A 12,194-nucleotide genomic window follows, 5' to 3' on the forward strand; every position below is an offset into this window, starting at 1 on the left:
GTACTCAAGAGTATATTTATTTTATTTATTTATTTATTTATTTGGAGCTTTTTTTATACTGTCATTCATGATACAATCACATCACGCTGGTTTACAGGTAACAGGGGGAGTGTTAACTTTGAACAATAAATCGGTGATGAGAAGCAAAGAAGTAAAAAGTTACAATAAAACAGGGGAAGTTGGAACTAGGGAAAGAAGAAGAGAAGCAGGAATAATTTAACCAACAACAATGAGAGGAATAAATTATTTACATAGTGCTGACGGGTTTCTTATAGGTGGTTGAAGTCTGTCTAATGAGAAAGTTGGGAGAGTCAGTTGGGATCAGGAAAGGCTTGTCTAAACAACCCTGTCTTAAGCCTTTTTCTGAATGTTAGTAAGCATGGTTCCTGTCTGAGGTCAGGGGGGATGGCATCCCAAACAGATGGTCCCGCTGTATAGCAGCTCTTCTCCTTCTTCAGGGCCTGGCAAGTGAGAAAGACGGACACCTTCTTCTCTTCAGCCCGCCCGCCCAGGTTGTTGATGGCACCCTGTTCCCTTCGGCCTGTGTGGGCCACTGATGCTGCTCCCTCATCCCTTAGACTGCAGGGGCCGCTGATCCCTTGGTCCACGCGGGCCACTGGCACTGCCTCTTTCCCTCTGACCTGCATGGGCCGCTGATCCTAAAAGGTTTCAGGTTGGTGACCTGGCACAAAATTACCACTCTGTGAATTTGTGCTACTACCTTACGGGCCGATTCAGTAAAACCGCGGGAGAGCGGACGAACGCCCGCTCTCCCGACGTGCGCACCTGCCACTTGCCAGTGCGCGCGATTCAGTATGTAAATTAGGTGGTGCGGTAGAAACGGGCAAAAGGGCAACTTACACTTACACTCCTTTTGACCCGGAGCGGCGGCTGTCAGCGGGTTTGAGAGCTGACGCTCTATTTTGCCGGCGTCGGTTCTCAAACCCGCTGACAGCCACGGGTTCGGAAACCGGACGCCGGCAAAATTGAGCGTCCGGTTTTCGGCCCGCCAGCCGCCAGCCCAATTTAAATTTTTTTTCTTTTCTTTTTACACCCTTCCAGACTGTACTGTATCGGCCTGTTAGTAAGCTCTTTGGGTAGATACTCAACTGCTCTCGCCTTTCCAAAGATGAGATATGAAATGCATAAGTTCTCGTTACTTAAAAGTTCCTTATTTATAGCCCAGGTTATCTGCGTATCTCAGACATGCGTATCAGGGATTAAATAACACCTGGCAGAACTCCATCCAGTGGGAAAGCAACCAAGTGACAGAGAACTAAAAACCCCTCCCAGCCACCTGCCCAGGCTTCTTACATGGAGATTCCCTACCAGTTTATCATCTCCCTGCCTATCCATTCCTGCTCTCTGTCTTCCTAACAGCAGCCCCATCCCTGTTTTTCTCTAACTATTGCTCTGCCAGCTGTCAGCTTTTCTTCCACCTGGTCCCAGTCTGGGTTTCCGTGAAATTTCGACTTCCAGCAAGGTATGCTGACACCTTGAACTTTGAATTTCCAGTCACCCTGAGATTTTTGTTAAATAGCAGGGGAGGGTCAGGCAATATGCACACAGATTTTCTCCTCTTGAATACACGCACTAACACCCTTGCATGCACATACCCAATCACACACATGGCCACTCACGCACACACTCCCTCCCCTCTGCACACATGGCTATTCACACACACACATGGCCACTCACACACACTCTCTCCCCCATTCATGCCTACTCATACACATGATCTTTCCCCCACATACATGCTCACTCAAATACATTCTTTCCCCCCATGCCCACTCATATACGCTCTCTCCCCCTCCATACACTCATTCTCTCTCTCCTCCTTGAAGCTCCCTCAGCTGAAGGGCATGGATCCTTCTTCCAGCCCTATCCTGCTCTTGCTCATCCACAGGTCAATAGTACCTGCCTGCACAGACCAATCCGACACTTCCTCCTTTCTTTGTGCCCGTCCAGGCCAATCCAACGCTTTCTCACAGGACAAGCAGGATGGTTGTCCTCACAAATGGGTGACATCGAGGATGGAGCCCACCACGGAAAAACTTCTGTCAAAGTTTAACAGAACTTTGACTGGCCCCTACTGGGCATGCCCAGCAAGGCACTGACCCTGCAGCCAGCAGGGGTCTCCCTTCAGTCTTCTTTTTTCCGCGCAGCAGTTGCCACGCGGTGAAAGGAGCTCCCTTACCACGTTCCTGACAGGAATTCGGTACTTTTCTTTCCGAAGAAAATTTGCCCCTCAGGGGTCTCCCTTCGACAAATTTTTGTCACCTTCGCGGAAACCGGTAAGTTTTTTGCCTTTTTTCCTCGACTACCGTCGAATTTGGCCCTCGAGGCCTGTTGGCACTTACCGAGCCCGCGACTAAATTTGGCCTTAAGCCATGGCGACGGGGTTCCGTCGATGTCCGGATTGTACCCGGACTATGTCAATCACAGACCCCCATAGGGTTTGTGCTTTGTGTTTGGGTAGTGAGCATGATGTCCTGACTTGCACCAAATGTGCCCTAATGACACCTAAGGGTCGCAAGGCCAGGATGGAGAAGATGGGGCTCCTCTTCCATGCACCCACCCCAACGCCATCGATAGCATCGACGTCATCGGAACCGGCACCGTCGAAATTGCACCACCATCGTCAACCCTCCGGTGACCGGCCACCATCGATGACTTCTCGGCCGTCGACTCCTGTCCCCTCCCCGGATGGGCGAGGAGACCGGAAGGACAAGCATCGCCATCGACGGCACAAGTCTCGGCCTGTCGAGGATCCACAGTCATCGACCTCTGAACAGGCCGAACCACCGACTAAGAGGCCTCGATCAGACTTGGCACCGTCCACCTCTCGTTCGCAGGCATCGAGGAAACCCTCACCCTCTCGGGGTGTGGGAGCCGTGATCCCACCGGTTACGGTGGTCCCTCCGGCTCTGCCTCAGCCTCCCTCTCCCGTCAAGCCGGGTATTGTTACCCCTGGTCTCCGGGCTGAACTGGACCGGCTGGTCCAGGAGGCCATCGAGAAAGCGATGCAAAGATTCCAACCTCCATTGGCACCGTCTCCGACACCGATTCCGGCACCGCCACCGGCATCGACCCCGGCACCGACTCCGCCACCGAGGAAGGAACCGACCACCGAACCTTTGGTGGAAGCGCTGGCACCGCTACTACAACGTATGGAAGCACTTGTACATGCCCTTCCATCGATGATTCCAGTAGCACCGACAGCGCCATCGTCTCCGACTGGATTTTCATCGGCGGGAGAAATACCGTTCCTGATTCCCCCTTCCGGGGTGGTCCCATCGGTGCCTTCTCGTATATCTCCACCGATTTATCCTTCGGCTCCATCGATTCCAAGACCGGCACCGACTCCATCGGCAGCACCGAAACCCTCGATGCCGTTCCCAGTGCCGATTGTACCTCCGGTTCCTCCAAGGTTTCCTTCGATGCCTTCGGATCCTCAACCAGGTCCATCAGGGCTTCAATCCCCAAGTGATCCCTATGATACCTGGGGTGATGATACATCTTCTGACACAGATTTACCATCACCGCCTTCTCCTACAGAGAGTAGAAAAAGATCTCCTCCAGAGGATCTCTCCTTTATTAATTTTGTAAAGGAGATGTCCGAAATTGTACCTTTTCAGCTGCAATCTGAGACCGATGATAGACACCAGATGATGGAACTGCTTCAATTTTTGGACGCTCCAAAAATCATCGCTTCCATCCCCATTCACCAGGTGTTTCTCGATCTCTTAAAGAAAAACTGGGAATCTCCTTCATCTGTATCACCAGTTAACAAGAAGGCTGACTCCACATACCTCGTCCAGTCAGCACCAGGCTTTCAAAAGCCTCAACTGGATCATCGCTCTGTTGTGGTTGAGTCCGCACAAAGAAAGGCCAAGCGTCTAAAGCCACACTCCTCCACTCCGCCTGTCAAGGACAATAAATTCCTGGACAGTGTGGGACGGAAAGTGTACCATGGAGCTATGCTGATTTCTCGCATAGCCTCATATCAACTCTACATGACGCAATATAACAGAGCCATCCTTAAACAGATGCAAGATTTTGCTGACACATTACCTGACCAATACCAGCCACAGCTTCAGGCCCTTCTTAACAAAGGGTTTGAAGCGGGGAAGCACGAGATCAGAACGGCTTATGACATCTTCGATGCCTCCACAAAGGTTTCGGCTACTGCCATCTCGGCCAGACGTTGGGCTTGGTTAAAGTCATCCAACCTTCGCCCAGAGGTCCAGGATCGTTTAGCGGATTTACCCTGCTTAGGGGACAATTTGTTTGGAGAACAAATTCAGCAAATTGTAGCTGAATTAAAAGATCACCACGAGACGTTAAAACAACTTTCTTCTGTTCCGTCTGAGGTTTCCTCCAAACAACCACTTAAGAAGGACTCTAAGAAGTCGTTCTTTCGGCCACGCCGTTACTACCCTCCATCGGCCAGGCCTCGTCCAGCTCGATCCTCTACTAGGCCTCAGCCGCGTCAGCCTAGGAAACAAAGGCCTACTGTAGCCCCTCCTCCTGGACCTGCGGCTGGCCTTTGACTCCCCTGTAGGGAACACATGCCAAACCCCTCTTCCAGACATTCCTGTAGGAGGTCGACTGTACCATTTTCTACAACCTTGGTTGCAGATCACCTCAGATCAGTGGGTGCTAACAATTATCGCACAGGGTTACCACCTCAACTTCATAACTCTTCCGGCAGACTCCCCGCCTCTTCAAGCGTGGAGTCTATCCACCCATTTGGCTCATTTACAACAGGAAGTATCTCTTCTTCTGCAATCAAATGCTATAGAACCCGTTCCTCCCTCTCAGCGAGGCAAGGGATTCTATTCCAGATACTTCCTAATACCAAAGAAATCAGGGGGACTACGTCCCATTTTGGACCTTCGAGCCCTCAACAAATACCTTCAAAAAGAGAAGTTCAAAATGGTAACCCTAGGCGCGCTGCTCCCTCTGCTACAAAGAGGGGATTGGCTGTGCTCTCTCGACCTCAAGGACGCTTATACCCACATTGCGATCACACAATCCCATCGCAAATATCTGCGGTTTCTAGTAGGCCACGACCATTATCAATACTGTGTCCTACCTTTCGGTCTGGCTTCTGCCCCACGAGTCTTTACCAAATGTCTCGTAGTGGTAGCAGCATTCCTAAGGAAGGAAGGTGTCCACGTCTACCCCTACCTGGACGATTGGCTAATCAGGGCCTCCACCCAACAGATAGCTCAATCCTCCCTAAAATTGACAATTCAAACACTCCTTTCCTTAGGGTTTCTTGTCAATTACAAGAAATCTTGCTTAGTCCCGTCTCAAACCTTATCCTTCATTGGGGCAGACTTGGACACCTTACAGGCAAAGGCTTACCTTCCTCTTCAGAGGGTCCACACCCTAATATCCCTGGCTCGCCAGCTCCAGTCTCAGAACACTGCCACGGCTCGCCAGTTCCTCATTCTCCTAGGACACATGGCATCCTCGGTTCAAGTCACTCCCATGACCCGACTAGCCATGAGAGTAACACAATGGACTCTACGACACCAATGGATTCAAGCTTTTCAGCCTCTGTCCTCCATAGTCACAGTCACACAAGCGCTGCGCCTATCCTTAACCTGGTGGACGACTCAGGTCAACCTCCTTCAGGGCTTACCTTTTCTTCCACCGGATCCGCAAGTAATCCTAACCACCGACGCTTCTCACATCGGTTGGGGAGCCCATGTGGACGACTTCCAAACCCAAGGGTTATGGTCCAAAGAGGAAGCCGAACACCAGATCAATTTCCTGGAACTTCGAGCAATCCGCTATGCGCTCCGAACTTTCAAAGATCATCTATTTCATCAGATAATCTTAATCCAGACGGACAACCAAGTGGCCATGTGGTACATAAACAAGCAGGGAGGCACAGGCTCCTTCCTTCTGTGTCAGGAAGCTGCGCAGATCTGGGCGGAAGCCCTCTCCCACTCTATGTACCTCAGGGCCACTTACCTGCCGGGAGTAGACAATGTATTGGCAGACCAGCTGAGCCGTGTCTTCCAACCACACGAGTGGTCACTCAACCCTCTCGTAGCGACCTCTCTGTTTCGAAAGTGGGGTTTTCCCCGCATAGACCTCTTTGCGTCCCCTCAGAACCACAAAGTGGACGATTACTGCTCTCTCATTCAGAGCCAGCACTCTCGGCCGAGGGATGCATTCTCCCTCAAGTGGACAACCGGTCTGCTCTAAGCATTCCCTCCCTCTTGTGTCAAAGACTCTCGTGAAGCTACACCAGGACGGAGAAACCATGATCCTGATAGCACCTTACTGGCCACGCCAAGTATGGTTTCCAATACTCCAGGATCTCTCCATCCGCAGGCACATTCCTCTGGGAAAGGACCCGCATCTGCTCACTCAAAACGACGGATGCCTCCTCCATCCCAACCTCCAAGCCTTGTCCCTGACGGCATGGATGTTGAAAGGTTAGTCCTTCAACCATTTAACCTTTCAGATTCCGTTTCTCGGGTCCTGATAGCTTCACGAAAGCCTTCCACAAGAAAGTCTTATTCATACAAATGGAAAAGGTACACATCATGGTGCACTTCTCAGTCCCTTGATCCCCTTTCCTGTCCAATCTCCAAATTCTTGGACTATTTATGGCATCTCTCTGAATCCGGTCTTAAAACCTCTTCTATCAGAATGCATGTCAGTGCGGTAGCCGCCTTCCATAAGGGTATTGGGGGTAATCCTATTTCAGTACAACCCCTGGTAACACGCTTTCTTAAAGGCTTGCTCCATTAGAAGCCACCTTAACGCCCTCCGGCCCCATCCTGGGACCTTAACCTGGTTCTTGGTCGTCTAATGAAACCTCCTTTCGAACCTCTCCACTCCTGTGACTTTAAATATCTCACTTGGAAAGTGTTATTCCTTTTGGCTGTTACTTCGGCTCGCAGGATTAGTGAATTACAGGCCCTAGTTACCTATCCGCCTTACACTAAGCTCCTGCAGGACCGGGCGGTACTCCGCACTCACCCTAAATTTTTGCCTAAGGTAGTTTCGGAGTTTCATATCAATCAATCTATCGTACTACCTATCTTTTTTCCCAGGCCCCACTCCAACTCTGGAGAGCAGACCCTGCATACCCTAGACTGTAAACGGGCCCTAGCTTTTTACCTAGACCGTACAGTTTCTCACAGGAAGAGCACTCAATTATTCATCTCTTTCCATCCTAACAAGTTAGGACAACCTGTGGGTAAGCAGGCTCTTTCTTCCTGGTTGGCGGACTGCATTTCTTTTTGCTATGAGCAAGCTGGCATTCCTTTTCAAGACCGTGTTAAAGCACACTCTGTGAGGGCCATGGCGATGTCAGTGGCACACCTTCGATCAGTGCCGCTTCCTGACATCTGCAAAGCTGCAACCTGGAGTTCTCTCCATACCTTTGCAGCCCATTATTGTTTGGACAAGGCTGGAAGACAGGACTCCATCTTCGGCCAATCTGTCTTGCGTAACCTTTTTCCAACCTGATGTACCAACACCCTTCCACCTGCCCGGTGGGGTGCGGATGCCCTTTCCCAAATTCCACCCCAGTTGTTGTGCCTCTTGCACACCGTTGGGTGCATTTGGTGCAAGTCAGGACATCCTCAGCTCGGTACTCACCCATTTGTGAGGACAACCATCCTGCTTGTCCTGTGAGAAAGCAAATGTTGCTTACCTGATGTAACAGGTGTTCTCACAGGACAGCAGGATGTTAGTCCTCACGAAACCCGCCCGCCACCCCGCGGTGTTGGGTTCGTTTCTTTTTACTTTTTAGGCACTGCCTGTAGCTTTGAAAATCAGACTGAAGGGAGACCCCTGCTGGCTGCAGGGTCAGTGCCTTGCTGGGCATGCCCAGTAGGGGCCAGTCAAAGTTCTGTTAAACTTTGACAGAAGTTTTTCCGTGGTGGGCTCCATCCTCGATGTCACCCATTTGTGAGGACTAACATCCTGCTGTCCTATGAGAACACCTGTTACATCAGGTAAGCAACATTTGCTTTCTCCCCTTTTTCCTCCCTGCACGGACCAGTTTGATGCCCTCCTCCTTTCTCCCCTCATGGGCCAATCTAACCCCTCCTCCTCTTTCCCTGCCCATGTGGGCCAATGGGATTCCTCCTCCCCTTTTTCTACCTTCACAGATCAATTTATTTATTTTAAAACTTTTATTTCGCCCCCTCAGATGCCTCATTCCTTTCCCGTTTGGCCTGCACAGACTGCTTCAACACAGGGCACCCAGAGTTTACTGGTGATGGCCCAGAGACCTTTAGGATTCCTTTAGAATTCTGGAGTTTCCGAGTCAGATCCGGAGAGTTCTTGGGTATTGCTATGCCTAAGAGTGACATCATTGCCTCTCTTGCTTCCAAAGTGTTCTTTAGAGTTTCTTGTAATGGACAGTTGCCCAAAATTCAGAAAAGACAAGTATGTTCTCTTACAGACTCAATGTAAATGCTTTTTATTTGCAAATTACATAGGCCTCCATTTTGCATAATTCCATACCCAGACATTTTTTTAACTCATGCTGTGATAACGATATTTGGGATAGCTTGGGGAGAGTGATATTCTGATCTGTCCTGAAAGGATTTACTGTTGCCCAAAATGTTTTGTTCGCTTTCAGATTTTGCAGAACAGAGGCCACTGTGCACAGATTACGCTTTTAAAGTGACAGAATTCTGTTTCTCAGGCTATCAACTGATCTTCTTTGCTCATCATCATATCAGTATTCTTCTTTCCTTTCCATCCAAAATATATTTTCTATTTTTCCATTCCTAAGGATAAAAACGCAGGTTCCTTTTATAAGGACCATGTCCCCTTTTTACAAAATGGCTCCAGCTGAAGTCAGTTTTCAGTTGTTTATGCTGTCTTCATGCTTTGGCTGCATCAATGTACTACGAGCACAGACTTCTGATGACAAGTAACAATGCCGCCGCTTTAGTCAGCTGTTACGGCTATGGCTGCTGTGCAACCGCCTCACCACCAGGGGTCCCTCTAGAGCTGGCTCTCCTGACAGGCCCAGTCCATCTCCCTTGGTCACTCTATGTTCTGGTCTTCCCTTTATAACCCTGCCTGACAGTTCCCTCGGTGCTTCGGCATCGAGCTCACCTGGGCTCCCTGCTCTAGCCTTCCTTGCTTGCCTTGCGCTGTGTGTGCCTTCGGGCCTTCTACCCTGCTTTACCTTGCCTTGCGCTGTGTGTGCCTTCGGGCCTTCTACCCTGCTTTGCCTTGCCTTGCGCTGTGTGTGCCTTCGGGCCTTCTACCCTGCCGTGTGTGTGTGTGTGGCCTTCGGGCTCTCTGCCCTGTGTCCGTGTGTGGCCTACGGGCCCTCTTCCCTGCCGTGTGTGCGTGTGTGGCCTTCGGGCTCTTTGCCTTACTACTAGGTACCCTGACCCAGCCTGGACTCTGACACTGTTACCTGCCGCCTGCCCTGACCCAGCCTGGACTCTGACACTGTTATCTGCCGCCTGCCCTGACCCAGCCTGGACTCTGACACTGTTTCCAGCCATCCCTGTCTCTCTCCACCTGGAGCCACCCTTCTGGGTGGTGTTCACAACACCAGAACACAGCCCGAGCGTAACAATTCAGCTCCATAATAGCAAACCAGTAGGAACTTTCAAATATCTCTTTCACTTCAGAAATAAAGAAAGGGGTGTATTAATGGTTGTATTATTCTATCTGCCAACCGAATGGGAGGAAACCGTACAGATTCTAACCTGAGCTCCAGTTTTATATTCTGGTCATGTCTTTGCGATGAGGGGAACGACAGAAGCAACTTGCTAGTATGCGGATTGGAGCATAAAGCTACATTTCTAATGACTAAAATATTCATTGGTACATTTCCCATAGCTTGTATTGATCTGCACAGTTCTGCGATGCAACGAGATCAGTTTCGGTTTTCTCATTCAAGGCAGGCTGCCAGTTACAGTGCATGAAAGAGATGTGTGCTAAATCCCACTGAGTACAAAGGACGTCAGAGGGAGATATAGTGAGGTAGATTTCCATGAGGTAGATTTCCATGTCCTCCCCCCCCCCCCCCTCAGGACAGCTGCTTCTAGCTCTCCCTACCACCAGGCAAGTATTACGTACCCCCTCAAAGTTCCCCCTCAAAATACCCCCTGCTATTCTCCAAATTTACAGGTAACCCCTGTGAATATAGCCATTCCTTTCCTCTCCATATAAGTTCCCTTCCTCTGTATATAAGTTTCTTAATCAATATTTTATGGACTATAATTGATTATGATTACTGTTTCTGAGTATTATATTTGTAGTTACTGTTGTTGGATTGAACCTTATACTCCCCCTTCTCCTCCCTACAATTTCTCATGTTATTGTTCTGTGTAAAGCCTGTTGCGATATTGTGTTCAAATGTAAACCGACGGGATGTTCCCAATGACCGTCAGTATATAAAAATATTAAAGAAATAAAATAAATAAATAAATAAAAATGGTCCAGGAACTCATATTCCTAGTGTAAGTCAGTGGAATACTTTTCAGATGGAAATCTAGGAAATAGCTTACAGATGTCTTTTTAGTGTGAGTAATTTATTTTTTTTCTAAAACCTACCAGTATTCTTGATGATGGAAAATTGTTCATCATGTATTTGTATGAATGTTAACTATGAAATCCATTGTAATCCGCATTTTTTGTTCTTGTCAGATTGACTACAAGCTGAACAGAGTTGATAACTGGTTACTTTTAGCCGAACTTAACCAGCTAGATTTTTTGCTGAAAATCTAGCTGGTCAAAATTTGATCCAGTTTAGATTTAGGACAGCTGCCCGGCCCTTGGAGCCACTCTGGGGTAGGGGGTTTTCCTGCTAAATTTGGCTGCCTTGTAAATTTAGGGGGTTAAATTTATCTCTTCAATAGCTGGGGGGACAATCTTTAAAAGCAGAGGTTGAACTGGCTAGGGCCTAAGAGTTAGCTGCTCAAACCTTTCGAAAATTGACCCCCCAAATGACTATTTGATGAAATAGGCTTCTAGCCCATTTCCCATCCTATCTCTATGTGCAGTATTAGCAATACAATGCATCAGTATCACATTAGGCATGATAAGTTATTTTGATAGCTCATCATGCCTAATGAGCTGCTTCTTTTTTTTTTTTTTTTTAAGAAATTGGAACTATAATTCCATAGATGTAAACTATGCAAGCCAAATCTATCGCAGCCTGTCCCTGAGGATATGAAGTCACCTGTTAAGCTAATCATGGATAAAACGGTGTTATACCTGCGGATATGGGGGTATTTGAAAATTGCCTATCCTCTCTGCGTGTAAATGTACGTGTGTAGGGCCAGTGCAGGCAGAGAGGGGAGGGGCCCCGGGGCAGAGGAGGAGAGAGGTTTTCGCTTGCGCATGTGTGCATGCAGTTATGTGCATATGCATACAAGTATGCATGCAGTTTGCTTGGAGAAACGGCAGGTGCTGCTCTGTGTGCATACTTTCTCTGACTCAGTTTTCAAAGGAAAAGTTTTTTCTGCAGGTAAAAAGTACCCGCAGACTTTACACTTCTGTGCAGTGTTTGAAAGTTGTCCTCTCTGTTTTCTAACCCAGTAGAAGCAGGGCCAGGTGAACCTTCAGTCTAGTGTCCCTCCCCTTACATACCTGCCTATCGGTGAAAGCTCTGGCACAGCATCCCCCTTCTCTCTCACCACTCAGCACCCACCTCTCACCCTCTGCCAACTTCTGCATCCCCCCTCTCTTTGCCCCCTGAACACAGTGCTCGGCATCCGTTCTCTCTATCCCTCTGTCCAGTTCCTCTCCTCTCCTCTCCCTCCACCCACCCTCACCTGCCCAGCACCCTTGCTCTCTCCACCCACCCAGCACCTTCTCTCCATAACTGCCCCTCCCAGCTTCCGTTCTGTTTCCATTCCCCATTCCCCATCCCCACATCCACCCAGCATCCATTCCCTTATGGAACTGTATTTCAAAGGTTGATAGGTGCTGCCTGGCAGATTTGCCATCCCCCCCAACATTATGACACTCTAGGAGGCAACTGCCCAGTTTGTCTAGTGGAAAAACTGGCCCTGAATTAAATGTACTTCTTTTAATCATTATAGACTGCTTATGGTTTCCCAGTATTCATTTTCCTGTACAGTTTCCAGTACCAAATAATCCCTCTCACTCTACTCCTTCCTTCTGCCCTTAGCTCTACAGCACTCACAGCTTCCATATTTCTCTCGCCCCGACTCCTG

The 12,194-nt window shown here is 49.0% G+C and overlaps 1 protein-coding gene across 1 annotated transcript in view; it reads left to right on the plus strand.

The window, feature by feature from the left end:
- The window catches only part of FER1L6 (fer-1 like family member 6), a 277,132-nt gene that overhangs the window by 141,563 nt on the left and 123,375 nt on the right, over window positions 1–12,194 (plus strand). The window lies entirely within an intron of this gene.

Source organism: Rhinatrema bivittatum, chromosome 2 (assembly GCF_901001135.1).
Source record: "Rhinatrema bivittatum chromosome 2, aRhiBiv1.1, whole genome shotgun sequence".
Classification (NCBI taxonomy): Eukaryota; Metazoa; Chordata; class Amphibia; order Gymnophiona; family Rhinatrematidae; genus Rhinatrema; species Rhinatrema bivittatum.